The 19,568-nt window shown below is 35.1% G+C and overlaps 1 protein-coding gene across 4 annotated transcripts in view; it reads right to left on the bottom strand.

Moving 5' to 3' along the window:
- Positions 1 to 19,568, bottom strand: part of LOC126763673 (solute carrier organic anion transporter family member 74D) — a 122,064-nt gene that overhangs the window by 21,267 nt on the left and 81,229 nt on the right. For all 4 annotated transcript variants that reach the window (XM_050481387.1, XM_050481385.1, XM_050481386.1 and 1 more), the window contains exon 5: positions 11,011 to 11,201. The gene's annotated coding sequence lies outside the window, so the exon portion shown is untranslated. The remainder of the gene's footprint in view (positions 1 to 11,010; positions 11,202 to 19,568) is intronic.

Here is a 19,568-nt window from a genome sequence, read left to right as displayed (position 1 = left end):
ATGTATATTTAAGGATTTTAATTTACTTAAATAATGAGTGATTTATTAAAAAAAAAATGTTTCCCTTGATCGCGTAGGCGATCTCCAAGAAGACTTCCGAAAAACATGTCTGGTGTTGAGGAAGATTTTTTTTTTTATTCAATTATCTCAAATTCAAAAGCCAACAAAGTTTATAATTGCATTGGATGAATACGGGTAATGATCGAAGGACTAGTCAAAATCTTGAGTTATGACGAAATGGCGGTTACTAAACCAAAAAATTGATTTTCGCGAAAAAAATTCCACCTAAAAGTGGTTTAAACGATTTTTTTTAATCTAAATTATTACTCCTTCTACAATAAAATCAAATAAAGGCTGACAAACATTTCAGAACATCACAAAACATTTATCCACGGGCTAATTCAACGAATAAGCAGAAAAGTGAAATGCTGCAGTCACTGCACTATGCACTTGAAATACATTAGTATGATCTCAAAGTGTCAAACAAAAACAAAAACCGGCTACTGCTAAGCTATAAGAAGGCATGTACAATGCCGGACAATGGTAATAGTGGTCAAGACTGTTAGCAACATCAACAGCATAATCGATGCTACACGGCAGACGAGCTTGACAATTTTGCTTTCAATGTTATGCATTTGATGTTGTATCATTTGGTTGTTATTGTTATTGCAAAAGTCTGGACTGGACCAGACCAGATCACACAGCAAAGCCGGCCAAGTCCAATAGTCCAATCGATAGCGAAGTGAAATTGCAGCTTGCTCTTGTGGGGGAGGGGGGAACATTTAGAGGCGGCAGTGAAGAGCGTCCAAACAGGTAGTGAAGAGTGATTGTAGAAAGAGGAAATAACAACAATAGCAAAAACAGCAACAAACTATAAGGAAACGAGTACATTTGTAATTTCGCAATAGTTGCGCTTGCGCAATAGACATACTTATGTACATATGTAAGTATGTACGACTAGTGGCTGACTAGCTGGTAAGCGAGCAGTAAGAGCAACCTGAAAAAAACGGCAAAAGTAATGGAAATAACAGCAGTATAAAACTACAATAATACGACTGCCAATATCTGTTAAGCAATCGATGGAGAGCCACCGGTTGCCGCTTGCCATTATACTCGCAATACTGTATTGGCTATATACATACATACATATGTGTATGTGTACGTATGTTTGTCGGAACTTATGAATAAATATGTAAACAATGAATTGTGCTATTAAAACTTAGTTTCTTTGCTTCATAGAAATCTGTATTATACAATTTTTATTTGATATTTCCGTAAAGAAATTTATGATGTACTATATGTAGGTATGCCACAGCTTCCAAGAATGGGTTCTATTCGGTTGGGGATGTGGTGATGGGAGACATCCGTCTGCAACAGGCGGATACAGGGAAATATCTAGGGCTCATCCTGGATAGGAAGCTTTCATAGGCGCCGAATATCGAAGAGCGAGTAAAAAAGGCATCGATTGCCTTATACTGCTGTAGACATGGCAAAAGGTAAGATCTCTAACCGTAAGTGGTCCTCTGGCTCTATGACACCATAGTCAAGCCCATTATGTTCTATGGAGTTTTTATGTGGTGGAGGGCTCTAGAAAATACCACACTTGCAAAGAAACTCAAGAGCGTTCAACGGGCGATGCTCATCAGCGTGTGTGGTGCACTAAGGTCTACTCCAACCATGCCACTTAATGCCATCTTGCACATAGTGCAATCGTAGATATCGTCGGAAGGTGTATGGCTGCCAAAGTTGTTATCAGACTCAGAAAACCTGATATTCTCACCCACATTGACTTCATACCGGTTCATTTGGATCATGGAGTCGTCAAACTGAACTCTGGCGGCTCCTTCTCTGCCATATACCGACGAGGGAGTTGTTGGTGGGAAGAAGCCGTTGGAGGCGAGGGGCAGTGAGCTTCTTTACGGACGGGTTAAAACTTAGTGGAAAAGTTAGTGGAGGAGTTTACTGCCAGAAACTCTCTATCTTCAAACTTTCTGACTATTGCAGTGTCTTCCAAACTCCGGAGTGTAGCCTCCTTCAGAGAAGTGACCATTCACTCAGATAGCAGAGCGGCGATACTAGTCTTGAACCCATTAACAGTTCGTTAGGGTTTGGTCAAGGAGTGCCTAACGTCTCTGGCATCGTGTGTCTTTTAGATAAGACTGGTATGGGTGCCAGGCCTTAGCAAGGAAAGGCACCTATAATCGCTATCGGTAGAATGGGGGCTGGTCGGTGCTCCCGTATCATCTTGTTTTCTATTACCAGATAGCTGGGCTTCGCGAAAGCTTGGCCAAAGCTGGGCAACTATCGGTACATGCGCTGTCGCCAAAAGCTTCTGGCCCAATATCGATCACAAGATATCCAGTAGCCCTTTTGCCCTCAGTAAGGGTAGTCTCTCCCTAATATATTGGCTACTAAGCGTTTTGCTAATTTATAAGTTCGAACACAGGAGTTCTTCTTTTCTATGGCTTCAAAAAGATCTATATATAGCAGTCCACGTGCGATCAGCCATCTAACCAACCTATTCGATTTTTTTCAGAGTTGGTATTTTTGACAACTGTTACTTGATTTAGATCCAGTTTAGTACTTACTACGATTTATTACGGAGCAACGGTTGCAAATCGAGCAAATTTATTAATTCGAGTAACCTCGGTGTCGCACCACGTTAACTGTAGTGAATAATGTGCGCCCTCTAAGTGGAGCAGAGTATCGTACGCCAATTGGAGCTGTGCCCTTCCACTTTATGGCAGATTTTGTAGAAGGATCTTGAAGCTGGCCGAAAATCAAGCGCGTCACACGTTCGGTAAGGGCCACCGGACCGGATTTTTAAAAGAACATTTCTTGAGCGTATTATCCGTCGTTCTCGCCTGTGGCGTGGCTTGTCTACGATTGACGTCTTGGAAGAGAATAGTCGGCACGTTATTGCTAACAAATGGGTCGATCGGCTGGAATTTACTCGAGTCTCTGCTGGTGATCACTTGTCCGAAATCATTATTTGAAACATAATGACAAACATTATATTGTGCGTTTTATTTCTTTTTGAAAATATGTAAAAAAAAACTCTCTTTATGTAGTGGTTGGTTCCAACCTGAAAAGTTATTTTCTCAAAAAATCTTCAAAGAAAGAGCAACAAAAAAAATATGTATGGTATATGCATCTGTATGCTGTTTCTTTTAATTTTTTATTTATGTAAACTCGATGGGCCAATATCCGCTTTACGACTTGCGTCATTTGGGCTAGGTGCCCTATTAAATTTTATTTGCCGACTTCCTGCATACAAAGTAGATGCGTCGAATGAAATGTTTGGAAAACATGCTCCAAAAGATAAATGTAAATTATTTTTAAATATTCGTACATACGAACTCTTTAAGTAAAAAACTGTGTAAAGACCGTTGTATTGAATACTTTCTGATTGAAAATGGAGAATAGTACAATGAGATGCTCTTGCCCTGCAGAGAACAAATTAGCATATGCGCAAAAGCCGTTAATTTTCGCTGTGGGTATGCCAATATTGAAACTTATATATAAACGATAGGTTTCAAAATGTTATTTCCTTAATAACAACGCAAAAGTTCCAGAAATCAAAATATTTTTTAGAAAATACTAACAAAAATAATATTTAAAATTTTGTATCTATATTTATAAAAAAAATCTATATTACGGAAATTTCTCCACAGGGTATATACTTGTAGTTTGTTGTGTACATAAGCTAATACTGACTCAAATATGATTCGTCATCGACCAAAGTTGGAAAAAATGCGTGTACAGTTATGGATTGTGTTAAGTATACGCGAAAGTTACTCCATTGTCTCGTTGTTACAGTTGCTGTTGAAACGAATTCACTTCACTGGACACCTTTTTTACCTTGTTGCCTTTTAGCTCTTCCTTATTTGTACTTGTTGGTAAATGTTTTGTTTACTTTTTCGCTGTTTTTCGTAAATTTTAATGTCGTTTCCGAATTTCAGTACATTTGCAATGGATTTCGTCGCGAATTGACATGAAATTATATTGTATTTACTTAACATAAATTCGAATTTGTTGTGTGTGCTCGCATATTTGCAAAGGCAGAAAGAGATTGGTAACAAATTGAAAAGTTAAACAGACTATATGGAGTGCAACTAACGGTTTCGTATTTTTAGCTTTTTCTTGTGTCTTGTTTTTGGTTTTTTTTTGTTAAGAAAGGAATACAAATATCTTGGGCAAAGAAAGAGAAATTAAAGTACGAAAATTTTAGGTGAAATTGAAATATATTTCTTCGTTGGCATATTGTAAATATCACAAGCAAAGATTTTCGAAACAATTCATAATATTTTTTTATGTTTCATAAACTGCTTTGTTTGGTAGATATTAATGCAATTGCTCAGTGGCGTAGCTAGGGGGGGCGAAGGGGGCCGTAGCCCCGGGCGCAACGTCTTGGGGGGCGGCAAAATGATCTTCGCTGTTTTTTAATATTCAGAAAAATACTTCAACAATTTTTTTTTACAAAATTTATTATAAAATATAAAGAGAACTCATAATGTAATAATCTGATTAACAATGAAAAATATAAATTTTTACTGGAATACTCTTCAGTTTTTGAATTTGTCTTATATCTTTCTTAAAATTAGTGATAGAACTTAAAGATGCACTTTTCTAGCTTTGTCTAGCGACGTGTCACTCTCACAGTTATCCTATGCTTTGAATGTAACAAATACTTTTATTTCTCCAAATTTTCAAAAATGGTATTTAAAAACTCCAATTGTGTCAAAAGTGTAAAAGATATATCGCGAAAATGGGTTTTTTTCTATGGCTTTTAATAAGATGTCTTGTAAATTTACTATTAATTTCCTCAAAAACCGTATTGTGAGAATTTTGGAACTTCAGAATTTGCGTGGCTTCTAGTTCCTAAATTTTGTATACTTAATATCGAAGATATTTTGTAAAAATTCACTTTTGTTCGAACCACCTCATGAAACTTGTAGGTAGGTAGATAAAGGGGGGCTGCAGAACATCCTTGGCCCCGGGCGCCCGAAGTTGTAGCTACGCCACTGCAATTGCTGAACCTTTGTTTTGTTAGCTTTTTAGGTTATATTTAGGGTAGTCTTCGAACGAAGAGAGCCAATTTTGATACAATAAATAAAAGAAAATAGAGGATTTTGACATGCGTTGTTGTTGTAGCGGGTATCCATACCCTTTTTGGCGTAAGCTAATTGGCAGCAAAATCATCTGATGGGAGACCCAAGAAACGAGCTGTTTCGACGGGGTTGTACCATATGAACAGTGGTCTTTATGAATTGGCTTCAAAGGGCTTGCAAAGAGGTAGTTGGGATGCTTTGTAAAATTGGTTTCTATTCTGGGCTATGTAGTAGATCTTAAGTACTTGGACTTAGGTCACTCTGCATTCGAAAGGCAACCCGAGTTATATTCATTTGATATTTTTCGTCTACTTGTGAAGTCAATTTCCTGTTATATGATAAAGAGAGGGTTCTGTAAATTTTAGTGTGCATATTATTTGAATCACCTTTAAGCCCAAAATGTATTTGGATTTTTGAAAGATGCTATTATAGAAACGTTGTATAAAATTTAAGATTTAGACTCGATATAGGGATCGGCTAAACTTAATTCTTTATGATAAGATATTTAAATTGAAAGTATGATGATTCCACAGTGTGAGCGCAAAATATTAACTAGAAAATAAAAGAGCAAGCTTCGATAGCTTTCAGGTACCGTTATTAGTATTCATTAGTTGTCCAGGCTGTTACACAAATCGTCTAACGAACTAAAAATTCTACTTTCTTTTACAAATTTCTCGTTTTATTAGCAGATTATTATTATCTTTATTTACACAATTCTAAAAATACGCCTTATTTGTCATTTGGTCGCAATTCGTTGACTTTTATTGCCAAATTCTTCCATGTTGTTCTCCAAAATTTTATATATAGATATATGTTTGCCTGTATATACATATACAAGTGAACTTATTTTTAATGCAAATACAAGCCATTTTCTTTCACGCGAACACGATCTTAAGTACTTGCACAGGCACACAATGCCCAATACTTGTACGCAAATATATAATATAATATATGAGTATGTATGAGTGAGTGTCTATTTGCATAAAAAATTGTTAATAACTGGCACATTTGTGATGTCTAATGATTTTGGCAAAGCTTAACGCCAAGTAGTTGGCGTAGCTTAAAAAATAAATTCTAAGGAATCGGCGATCGATAATTTTTCTCGATATTTTACAATACAAAGACTACAAACTACACATTCATTCAACTATAAGTTGAAAGCAATGAACCCATGAAAGTTACGTTTGTGTACCGTAGTATGTCCAAAAATACATACATATTTACAAACGTTTAAGTACGTCGGTAAATATTGCCAAAATGCGACCACATCGGTGGCAATAACAACTGTTATTCAGCAACTGCTTACATACGCCCACCTTGATTTCGTGCTCAATGCTCACTGTGGTCCTTAGCAAATCCGCGTGGCTGCATACAGAGAAAGAATTCTTTTGTTCGCTGGCACATTTATGTGATAATTACTTTTACAAATATTTTTAAGTTTAATAAATAGTTACCGCTGATGTCATTCTACAATTGGAGTGTTGATGGATTGATGATTGAATATAAATATAAAGCTGCATGCATGTGGGCAAAAAATAGTAAGACTTTTTAATTTAAATTTCGCGCGAAAATCCATTCGCTGAAATATTTTTTTTTCTAGGTTGGTATGACTCCCAGTGACATCTGTGCCAAATACTACATCAAATTATCATTAGTGTTTAGTATACGTTTTTCTTTTTTAAATACATAAAATACATTTGGCGATTTTTGCGAAAAGTGAACTTCAACAAAGAGGTTCCATTAATTTTTGTGTGCGGAATCAAATTTCTGATGCCAAAATGTTCAGAATGTTGGAAAAGGCCTTCGTTGATAATTGTTTGTCGCAAGCAAGTGTCTTTGCTTGGTACACATTATTCAAAGAGGGTCGAGTTGACGCGTTGGCGACGAACCACGTCCAGGACGGCCATTAACATCAACTGATGATCAACACGTCAATAAAATAAAGGAATTGGTTTGAGAGTCGACAACAGCCAGTCAGAGATCTTACTGGCACCGTTGGAATATCGGCAGGATCCGTAAAAAACTTTTTGAAATATCATTTAAGCCTAAGAAAGCTGAAAGCAAAGCAGTTCCAAAATCACTTTTTTTTTTTTTTAAAAACAGTTTCGCGTTAACTTCTGTTAAACAATGTTTTTCGACTACCAGGATGTCATAAACCTATTAGTAGTGACAATGAGTCTTGGCTCTATGCTTACGACTTGGAAACAAACAATCAATCGGCCGAATATGGTGGCAAAGTTGAGCCGAAGCTTAAGACACCACGTCAAAGCAGAGTTATATTGACAGTTTTTCACTTTAAGTTAAGTTCGATGTGCACTGAAATTGTTGGCCTATAAAAATATCATTGAAAATCTAGGCCTACAGAATAATTAGTTTCTCATTTTTGAATAATTGGAATTGCTGGATATTTTCGGTGCATATGTATATAAATAATAATATTAAAAAAAAAAATTAAGAAAATTTTATATGAAAATGTCGAAAAGTCGTAGATAAGGCAGATAAAGTTCAGCTTATAATCCACAGATTTTGAAATGACTTTTCTCCACAAATACATATTTTCCAAGAATATTTCTCTGTGTATCAGTAAAATAAACTATGTACTGCATGTAAAAAAAAATGAAATGAGCATAGTATTCGCCAATATAATTTGAAAAACACTTCAGAAGTCAAGTGTACCACATATAATAATGCGCAGTATGTACAATATGTATGCATGTGCGTTTGAAAATTTATTACCCCACATGTCTTGCTTGTTTTGACTTCATTTTTGACAAAACATGTGGGTAGAAATAATGATAGTAATTTGCATGCGTGTGGTTTTACAAAAATAAAGAGAAATAAAAAAGTTTTGACAACAATAAAATTTTGGGCGTTTATACATAAGTTTCGGGTCATACGAAATTATATAACTTGTGGAATGCAAAAGTGAATATACATACGATCTAAGATTTCGCTGATTAAATGGTTTAGCAAGGTGGTTATAAACTTCAATTAAAATTGTTGGTTAGTAAAAGTTCTTAGTACTTTTATAACAACTGATTAAAAAAAAAATTAAAATTTTTTATTACTGTGGTAAGAAAAAAGTGTTTTTAACGTGATTTTAGAACTTATACATATCGATGTTTGCAATTATAACAGACACCAATCGGAGTCTGTAAAGCATCGCGTATTTATTGACCCAGAAACAATGACCTAGAAGGATGCGCGTGCTTTAAATAACCCAATTATGTGGTGTAACAATATTCTATAAATCACAGCAATAATATTTTTATGAGATTTCTTAACTTGTGCTGGTGTAAAGATAGTGTCAAGATAGAATTGCTTGCTATAGCTTGCAACGAGTGTATTTCATTTGTATGAATTTCTGTTTTAATTGAGCTCCATTAAGCCTGTGTGTCTAAATCTAGGTCGCTATTAATAAAAATATATGTACATGGCATATGTATGTATTTACATAAATATTTTCGAAATTTAGTGTTGTAAATATTGAGACGGATTTGTTGTTGAGTAAAATTTTAATAGCTATAAGGGTAAGGAAAATATTGAAAATGGATCGTTGGAAGAATTTGTTTTTATATCAGTAACTAGAAGTTATCAGAAATACATACTTTGAAAAGTAGAAAAACCATTAACATAAACGTATTAAAGCAAAAGAATTCTAATTTATGGAATATGCTTCGCTAATGAATAAATAATGTTTTTTTTTTTGTTAATAAATATTAAAAATTCGTCTTACTAATTTTTCGTAGTTGAACAGCGTTATAAATTATCGAAACACCTAGTGTTACCATCATTTTATATATGGAATACATGTACTAGTTTTCCTTACATATACTGTTGTAAAGGTTGATCCAAGTAGAGGTACCTACTTTTTCAATAGCCTGGTTTTGACAGATCACGCATTATTCTTGTTCTGTAATGTTTGGCATTTCATCATGGAAAGCCTTACGCCTGAACATCGTTTACAAATCGTTCAACTTTATCACGAAAATTCACGTTCTGCAAAGAATGTATTTCGGGCGCTTCGCTCAACTTATAGTCAACATAATCGGCGTACTGACCACAGTATTCGCAACACCATCGCCTATCTTGAGACCCAGCACTCATTATTGGATAATATCGATATCGACTAAATGACCACGTCAAGCACACAGTGAAGAAAATATAGCAGCCGTAGCTGAGAGTGTTAACGAAGACCGTGAAGAGTCGATTCGGCGCCGTTCGCAGCTACTCGGACTTACGTATAAGACGATTTGACGTATTTTACGTCGAGATCGTAAATTGAAAGCGTATAAAATATAGCTTGTGCAAGAACTGAAGCCGCTCGACCTTCCCAAGCGGCATCGCTTCGCACTATGAGCTCTTGAAAAGTTCTAAGAAGATCCAACGTTTTCGGGCAAAATTTTGTTCAGCGAAGAGGCTCAGTTCTGGCGCAATGAGTGTGTTCAAAAGCAAAATCGCCGCCTTTAGGGCGAAGAGCAACCTAAAGAGATTGAAGAGCTGCCATTTTATCCACAAAAAACAACGCTTTGGTGTGGTTTGTCGGCCAGTGAAATCATTGGTCCTTATTTTTCCAAAAATGATGCTAGTGAGAATGTAATCGTCAATGGCGACCGATATCGCGCTATAATAACCGACTATTTTTGCCTGAAATTGAAGTTCGTGATCTCGGTGACGTTAGGTTTCAACAAGACGGCGCCACTTTCCACACATCGCATCAATCAATGGATTTATTGAGAGAACACTTCGGTGAGCAGATAATTTCACGTTTTGGACCGGTCGATTGGCCACACCTTTTTTCTTGTGGGGATATGTAAAGTCTAAAGTCTAAGTGGATAATCCCGCTTCCATTGAGCCCTTGGAGCAAAACATCACGTGTGTCATTCGGCAGTTACCAGTCGAAATGTTCGAACGAGTCAACGAAAATTGTACTCAACGGATAGACCATCTGAGACGTAGCCGTGGCCAACATTTGATGATCTTCAAAAAACAAATGCCAAAGAATGTTCTTTCGAATGATAATAAACATTCCTCATTAAATTTAAAGTGTCTATGTTTCTTCTTTAAAAAAGTAGAGAACCTCAAAATGGATCAACCTTTACATTGTTTGGTTTTTGGATTTCAGGAAATTTTAAGTAGAAAAAACTGATGAGGAAGCCGTTTTCGGTGATCCTCCTGGAAGTAGGCTGCGGGACCAAAATGAATTGTCGATTTTTGAGTAAAGTACATTATTTCTATTTATTTATCAAATAAAATGCCTCTTATAACTTAGAAGTGACCATGAGGAATGCTCCCACTTAGGCAATGAATATATTTGAATACTTCGAAACTTTTTAACTGTTGGTTAATTTTAATATGCAATGCGTTACACTAACGCTTGAAAGGAATTGCGTGACATTTAATAAGTTTCCACGAAATTTCATACTTTTTTGGAAATGTCCGGCGCAGGCATGCATGCATGTAGTGCGCTAAACACGCACCGAATTTTGTATGCGCTTACGTCAAAACATATGTAAGGGTGTGTGCATTTCCAAAAATCATAATTAAAACTTTAAGTCTGAATAGAAATCAATGAATAATGAATGGGTTTTTAAACGATAACCAAGTTTGTTGTCAGTTTGTATGTATGTATGCATACTTATTGCAATAACTGTAAACTTGCAAGTGTGTTTTGAATTGCAATAATGCAGCGAGACACATACAAACACATATAAGAATATGCACGTGCCTGCTGCTACGAATTGGAGTTATGCATTTTTAATAAACTGTCCGGCAGGCACACGAGTACATATTTACATATATGTATGTATGTATATATTGTAAAACCTAAAGAAACAATATAAATAGAAAAGTGTAAGAAATAAAAAAAAATGTTTTTGAAAAATGACTCATTACTCACCTTTTTCCGTTTTGCGTGTTTCCGTCGGTTTTGCTTCGGTAGATTTATTTTTAGTTTAGTTCAACTAAATGCAGGCGTCGTGAAGTAGTATGGAGTTGCTGTTGTAAGTAGATATATATTTATGTGTGTGTAGTTTTTGTTGATTTTTTATGAGATTATGTTCAACACTCCATCAATGCGAAATTGCGGTTCTGAAAAAATAGAGAAAAACGGTATTTTTTTTTATAATAAAAAAAAATATTATTGATAAAAAAAATATTATTAATAAAAAAATATATATTTTTTCAAATATTTGCTTTTAATTTTTTATGCCTTTCTTATTTTTTTTTAATTATTTTTTAAATTAAAAAAAAAAAAAAATTTTAAATAATGCGATTTAAAAATTTTTTTTTTTAATTTGTTTTTAATTAAAAAAAAAATAAATTTTTTCTTCTAATATTTTTTAAATATTTTCATATATTTAGTTATGCTTTTTACATTCACATAAAATATATACATAACTATAATAGTCTGTAGAATGTCATAAAAGAGCGTAAGGAGTAAATCCTATAAGCTTACAAGCACATATACATACATATGTATGTACATATGTTGTAAATATATAAGCACATATTTGTGTAAATACATATATATTAAGCATATATAAAACCGTAAATATGTAGCGCTTTATGCCAGCATTCTCTTGCCTGCCCACATTTGCATTTTCAATTCACGCTGTTGTCGAGTAAGTTGTTTTCCAGTTGTCGTTGCGCTGTTGGGTTGTGGGGTTACGAGTGCGTCCGACAATTAAGCAATAATGCGATTATAAAGCAACAGCCAGCCGCATATTCCGACAAAACTGGGTCATGTTCTGCCTTCGTTCTTTGTGCCTTCTTCCGCTTTTAATGCGATGGAGTATGAGAACTTACACAAATTGTTAAAGGCATTTACATATACATACACATGGGGCATGATGTATATATACCTATGTATATAAATGATATATTTACATGGTGCTTTACGAGTATTACATATGTTTGGTCGTCTCGTGGTTTTGCAAATATTTTGTAACTGCCTATTCTCTTCTTAAAATAATCGTACTTCTTTAACCACGAAGCCGTTGTGAAGAAGGAAAGAGAAAGCAGTAAATGAGAAACCATCGAAGATCAACGGATATATTATATAAATTTGAGCCTGTAGATTCTGTTAATAGGATATCTTGTTATATCAACCTGGTAACAGTTCGCCGCTGTTGCAGTTGGAAGCTATCTAGCTAAGGTCGGATTTTTAAACTAGATATTAGTTGCTCTTCTATAGCCAGAACTTAGATGGAGAGTCTTACTACTTGGAGGTACAGAAAGGGCTAGAACTCCACATGCGACTTGTGCCGAGGCTCAACCTGGCTTACGGATACTTGGCGCCCTCCGTAATAAGATAGCTGTACTTGTACTCGTGGATCCAAAAAATGAACTGAGAAAATAAACACATCTATACTAAAATATTAAAGGAATCTATCTTCAGGAAGGCGATAACGGCAGTGGCAGCTGGAATCAAACTCTATCGCCAAATATGGCCACACAGCGGGGAGGTTCATCTGCCAGGGAAATACCTATTTTTAAGGTCGATAATCCAACGAAAAAAGGCAAGGACCGTCTATAAATGTGGAACTTACAAAGGAGTTTTAGGAGCCCATTGATTGAGCGAGAATGTTTCTATCCTATCGAAGCCAGGCTGGTATCGGCCGACAGGAAAGACATGCCATTCAGACCAAGGACAAGACTATGGAGCTGAATAATGTAGCTCATTAGAGCCAGCAAGCCAAATCAGCCATCTGAGAGGTGAACATGCGTTCGATTTGTGAGTTTAGGCTAAAAAAGCTATTGCTCAAATATAATTTGTATTTCTGAAGAAAGTATATTAAGTTTGAAACGAATTTTGTAACACCCAGAAGGTAACGTGGGCGACCCTATGAATATATATGTATATATGTATGTATGTATAGCGTTTTTCTTGACTTTTTTTGTTTTCGATGCTTAAGTTAGATAAATAAGAAGGAAGTACTTAAAAAATTGGAGGATGGAGCGAGGAAATCGCCATTCACTTCGGAGTGGCCAGAAACCATTATTTTGTATATCGCTCCGGCAGCTCACGACTTCCGGTCTTAGACCAAGTATCCTCTGTGTAGCCAAAAAACATCCGATTGGAGGCAGGGGTTCGGGACTCGCCACGTAAAAAACCCTACCAATGAAAAGATCTCAGCTATAACCAATAAAGAAGAAGACTTAATAGCAATTGCCCCTTAAATGTCGCTTCTTCTAACTGAAGTAAAATCCAGAGTATAAAATATTGGAAATATAGCTGTTTTATAACTTTTATAGCTAACGGGTGATCCAAGTAAAGGTACTTATTTCAATCTCGGCGACGTTTGGTTTCAACAAGACTTTTTATTTCAACAAGACTGCGTCACTTCTCACACATCGCATAAATCAATGGATTTATTGAGAGGACACTTCGGTGATCAGATAATTTCACGTTTTGGGGCGGTCGATTGGGCACCAAGATCGCGTGATGTCGCACCGTTAGATCTTTTCCTGTGGAGATATGTAAAGTCTCAAGTCTATGTGGACAATCTCCCTTCGATTCAGGCGTTGGAGCCAAACATCACGCGTGTGATTCGCCAGTTAACAGTGGAAATGATCGAACGAGTCTTAAATTGTACTGAACGGATGGACCATCTGAGATGTAGGCGCGGCCTAAATTTGAGAGAAATAATATTCAAAAAAATTAATGCCAAAGAATGTTTTTTTTTTGTTTCGAATGATAACAAATTTTTTAATTTTGAAGTTACTGTCTTTTATTTTTTTTTTTTAAGTAGGGAACTTCGACAGTGATCACCCTTTATAACGAAAACGTATGATCAGGTTGCATATTTCTCAATACTTGTATGTAATTGGTGCAGTGCGACCTTAACATCATTGCAAATATTAAAAAATAATTTGCTTACAATTACAGATGTGCGGGAATCTGAAATAAATTTAAAAGCACACACACACGCTGCCACACATGTGTAAAATATGCTTGTATGCAGCTATTCAGGCACATTTTGATTAAACAAAAGCGGCCTATACGGGGGCACCGTGCACGCAATTTCATTATGTCGGTATCGGCTGATTGCTGATTGCAGTCTCTATTGTGTTGGAACAGCAGCGGCAGCAACAATGTCTATATTTATTGACTTCAATATGCGCAAATATAGACTTTTTATTAAAACTTATTTTCTACATACATATACATATATTGTTTAGTATATGCTGGTGCATTGCATGCATTTCCAAACGCTGGAATTATTCGCATAGTCGAGCCTAAAAGCGCGTCGATATGAAAACGTTTTGTTTTTGCCATGCTCTGCCGCCGCCCTCGCAGTTTGCAAGCGTTGACTATCTATTGGGTTTGCGCCTATATATGTAAGTATATATATATACCTATATATATATGTACTTGTATATGTCCATATACATTAATATATGTATGTCATACCTATATACATATGTATCTGCAACTGCAAGTCGGTCATTTATATCTGCCTGCGTGTTGCCATGTCGGCGTGCGTGTGTCTGTGCGGCGCGCTTTTGCGCAATTGCGAAACAAAATTATCAAAGGCCTTGAGCCAAAAAGGAGTGCATGACTTGCGAGCGCTAGTGCAATGCAACAAAAAAAAAATTAAATTAAAGAAAATATATTGGCGCATTTGTATATTTGTATTTATGTATAGATATTTATGCAGCAGTTTAGGTCTATTTTGCTATAAACAAAAAATAAAAAATTTCTGAAAATAAATATAACTTTTTTTTGTAATGCTAGCGTTTTCTATATTTTATATTCTTGTTTCTTGGCTTGTCTTCGGCAATAAACTGGGCCAAATTTTGTGAAGATACAAATTTTGTCAATTTGTCAAATAGGTCAAGGACTTGATTTCATTGTTCGTTTGTAAATATGCTATAGCAGTCCAATCTTTCTTTGGAGTTTACACCAATGTCTTAGACAGTTTTCCATGCCAAATTTCGGAAAAACATCTTGTCAATTCAAAAAGGTTTCCATATAAGCGATTCAGTTTGATTCGCCAGTTTCTAAGGCAAATACTATATGCTATAGTGATCCCATCTGAAATTTCGTGAAGATATTTTGGCCTTACTTCGAACGTCTGCCAGCATCTGGCAGCACTGGCTTAGTTTGCTCCTAAGTAAGTTCCTAAGCATTATAAGTGGAGTTAAGACGACTCTCAATTATTGTGCTCTCCTGATAGTTGTGCTGTATTAGAAAGGTACTACTATGCGACACTATATATACCATGACTTTAAAACAAGAGATTACCGAATTCTCTCTAAAAAAAGGATATCATAAGGATATCGTCACCTAAAATGAAAAACAACGTATCATCAAAAAAATCGAAATTGAGTTTTTTATTGCTAAAGGTTCCCTACATCACATTATATATATGTAACATAAAATTTCCAGCTTCAGCTGTCAGATATAACCATTTTATAACAAAACTCAAATTTTGTTTCAATATGAGTGGTTTCTATTATATCGTTTTCCTTCGCCTGTAAATTTATGAAAGTGATGTTACTTTATTTTGCATTTTAGGTGGCGATAAACTCTTTGCGAGGTTTTTTGAAAATGAGAGAGTTCAACCACAAACATTTTGAATTCGAAAACATTTCGGTTCAATATTAAAACCTCTTTTCTTGAGTATGTAAAATTTAAAAAAAAGCTAAACTTTCTAAAAATTATATTATTATAATCTAAAAATAAAAAATTAAAATAATCCAAATCGAATTATTTAGTCCAGGTTTCGTTTTCCCCATACTGAATAGGTGGTAATGGTCTTATATTTGTAGATTTATTGGAGCTGTGTCAGTCTAGAACCTTGAAAAAGAGTCTAACTGAAAAATATATTCTGAAAGATTCTATGAGCTTGTAGTGTCAGAAAATAAAATAAAATGAAAATTTATCAACAGAAAACTTGCATTGGCAAAATGGCGCAATTTTAAAAAAAAATTATTTTTTTAGAAGGATTGAGCAATAAATTATTTATAAAAAAAAATTGGAATAAAAATAAAAAATCGTACGCAGTTTACTAGATAATATTACTCTGAAGTAGAAGTTAAAATTTAAAAAATAATACTATCACCTTCAAGTACCATGACAGTAGGGTCTACATAACCGGAACGGACCCGGACTTTTGATCCGGCCAAGATTTGTCAACTCGGCAGAAAATTTGCGCTACAACAACAGCAAAAACAGTACCATTGTCTCCAGGTTTGAAAAATGAGTAATGTAAAAAGTTACAGTGGATTAAATTTTTCATAATTCTATTAACTGATTAGTGGTTTTAGGATCACAAAGTATACTTTAAGTAAGCAAATTTAAATTTTTTCGAAATTACTATACCGGTCTAATTTATTAATTCAGTCAATGATGAGAGTTCACGGTATGCTAATGCGACTAGTTTAATAAATTGATTGATTTTTATATCTTAAGGGGTTACATGGGTTTCTGGGTCTTAAAAAATATAATTTTTTTTTATTATTTTATTAAATTCTATATCTCTAGAATATTGTCCTAAATTTTCAAGTTGATCCGAGTTTCGGAGATACAGCCTTGAGAACTTATGCGCTCGAGGCTATATACATAGGTTAAGTGCGCCGTTTTTAAAGGCGTTTTTCTCGAAACTATGTTTTTGAAGTCGGTCGGATCTTCATGAAATTTTACACAGGTCCCACTTGGATGTAGGATTTTTTTTTTATTACAACTATTTGAAAAAAAATGTCGCTAAATTGTCACTGAAATTTTCAGTTTTTTGTAAATATGTCCAATTCTTAGTTTTTTTCCTTCGTCCAAGTTCTAAGTTAAGGTTTTAACACTTATTTTTTCACTTTAGATAATCTTGTAAGAAGTTATTCTGCTAACGCGGCCGCATCTTTTTACCGAGGGGTCACCGGAAATGGTTTCGTAATGGCCGAGTTTAAAATATTTTATTACCAAAATTTCAGAATTTCTTTGTTAATAGTGTATGTTTGTAACAATTAAAAGTTTTAATAAAATAATTCATTTTTATATGAGATAAAAATTGTTTTAAAAAGGCTGTTTTTTACCCAAGGAAATCCATGTAACCCCTTAATTTAGTCAATCCTGAGAGTTCACGATATTCTAGTGCGACTAGATTAAGAAATTGATTGATTTTTATATCTTAGTGGAATATTTATTTAATAATATTAAATTCTTTTATTCCGAAAATTTCTTATAGAACTGTTTAATATTTATAACTATTTTTTTTGTTTTAATTGGCGAGAATTTTACACTCCACTTTGCAATATAAACACTTTGAAAGCTTTGACTCCAATTTCATGACACATAACGCATTTTCAAACTATTAACTCTGCATCATAACGATTAACATACACTTCTACACCTTGCCATATTTATTATTTTATTTAATATTTTATTGCTGGGTATTTCAAAGAGACACTCGGGCCATAAGACAAATTTTGAGTGAACTAAAAATGTAAATGATTAAAAAAATCCAATAATCCTACAATGTAGACAACTGCAATAACACATGCATATTTTTAATTGCATGCTGTAGGTCCACAATTTCATTAAAAAAAATGAAATTAAACAAAAACCTATTTTCATGCATCAAATTTCCGATAAAACTGAAAGTTAAACTGCATTTATATGCTACAGTTACAATATATATGTACATACATACATTGTATGTGTGTACGTACGTATGTATGTCTGTGCGGCGCGCCGTTTTAATTTTCAAACTTCGAAGTTGAATAATAAATTATGTGCAAATAAATCAAATAGTTGTCTGACGATAATAAAACCACTTCACAAGCAATATGACCACTAGCAACAACAACAGCAGCAACAGTAACAGCAACAACAGCGATCAGGGTTACTCACACACTGTACGACAATAAAGTGCAGCAGCAACAGAAACTGTGTGCCCGGCTGCCTGCTTGGCCTGCCTGCGTCAATTTAAGCGAAGATAAATGAGAACAACTTAAAAATGGCAAACGACACATGCAATTGCATTGAGATAGGTCACTCACACGACGCGCCACAAACACATGCGCACGCACACCCAACCACATGTATTTGACTGCACATGCAACGCAAGCACATACATATATATATATGTGTGTGTGCTTTTTTTATACACACGGGTGTGTGCTCTTTATACATATGTATGTAGTGTGTGTATTTGCTTGTAGATATGTAAATATGTGCGCAAAGCAATATTGACAAACAGGAGCAGGGGTGCAACTGCAATGCGACACTTGCCAGCGGTGGTGCTCTTTGCCATGCGGAGCATGCGAATAATGGAAGTTGTGAGCAAAATACATACACACACACATGCATACATATGTATATTGCATAGCCAGTGCATAATGAGAGGGAGAGTGTCGAAGTTGGGCAAAGAGATTGCATTTGCAAAGTTATGCGGCTGTTGGCGGTGGTTGAAATAGCAGATAACTTTTTATTACTTTTTACACAGCAGCCATGCTTGCATATTAAAAAAAATCGGTAGCGTTAATTGTTATAAATTGTTGACTGCTTGGCGTGCATAAAATATATACATAAATACCTATATATCAATAAATGTACATATGTACATATATGTGTGTACAAAAAGAAAAAAGTCTAACCACCTTTTCATGCACCGCATGCAATTCACTTTTACACTAAATAAAAAAAAAACCGAAAATAAACCGCACTTCAAATATCACGTATACGCCCCCACCAACCCACGCATGTGCTAGCAAGTGCCGTCGCCAGCTGCCTGCATTGCTAGACGCGCCTCCTCATTCGCAGCGCAGCCTCAATTTCATTTTCATTTCACTCTCAATTGCAGCTGGTTTGCACACAAGCATGCACCGCCGCTGCCACTTCACCAAACTGCACCACTGCAAACAGCTTTTTAAGAGCATGTGCTCGTGCGCATGCACTTTACCAGCACACACACTCACATATTTAGTGGTATATACTTGTATATTGTCTGTATGTGCTTTAGCGCTTTTGCATAGGTAGATATTACCCTCTGCCGTTTTTCGCTATTTGCTTGCTTAGTGCACGCTGTGAGTTTTGGCGAGCGTTGCAAACTTATTCAGTGCTGCTAGAAGAGCCAGCTGAGCAGAGAGTGCATTTTTGCATTAACAAAGTGTGTTTAGTTGAGTTGCTGCAGCTCACTTGCAGCTAGTTAGTTGTTCAAAGAGTAAGCACAAATATGTGCAGATGTGTTTATACCCACCTACATACATATATACATATGTATGTATATACCTACATGTTTATAAGCAAAGAGTTGTGCTCGTGTATGCATGCACTTTGTAACCATTAAGTAATAAATGCACTATAAAAATGCTAAACGTTTTAAGGCTTAATTTTCGTATGCATATTTGTAAACAAAGTCAACGTAAGTATAATTTTAATGAATTTTATTGTTTGTAGACATATTTCTGAAAGTAAACATTGCCTTTTAATCGCTTTAAGGGACCTTTGTGTTCAAT

This window comes from Bactrocera neohumeralis, chromosome 6 (assembly GCF_024586455.1).
Source record: "Bactrocera neohumeralis isolate Rockhampton chromosome 6, APGP_CSIRO_Bneo_wtdbg2-racon-allhic-juicebox.fasta_v2, whole genome shotgun sequence".
NCBI classification, from domain to species: domain Eukaryota; kingdom Metazoa; phylum Arthropoda; class Insecta; order Diptera; family Tephritidae; genus Bactrocera; species Bactrocera neohumeralis.
The sequence above is the reverse complement of the archived record's forward strand: the minus strand, read 5'-3'. Positions and strand labels throughout refer to the sequence as shown.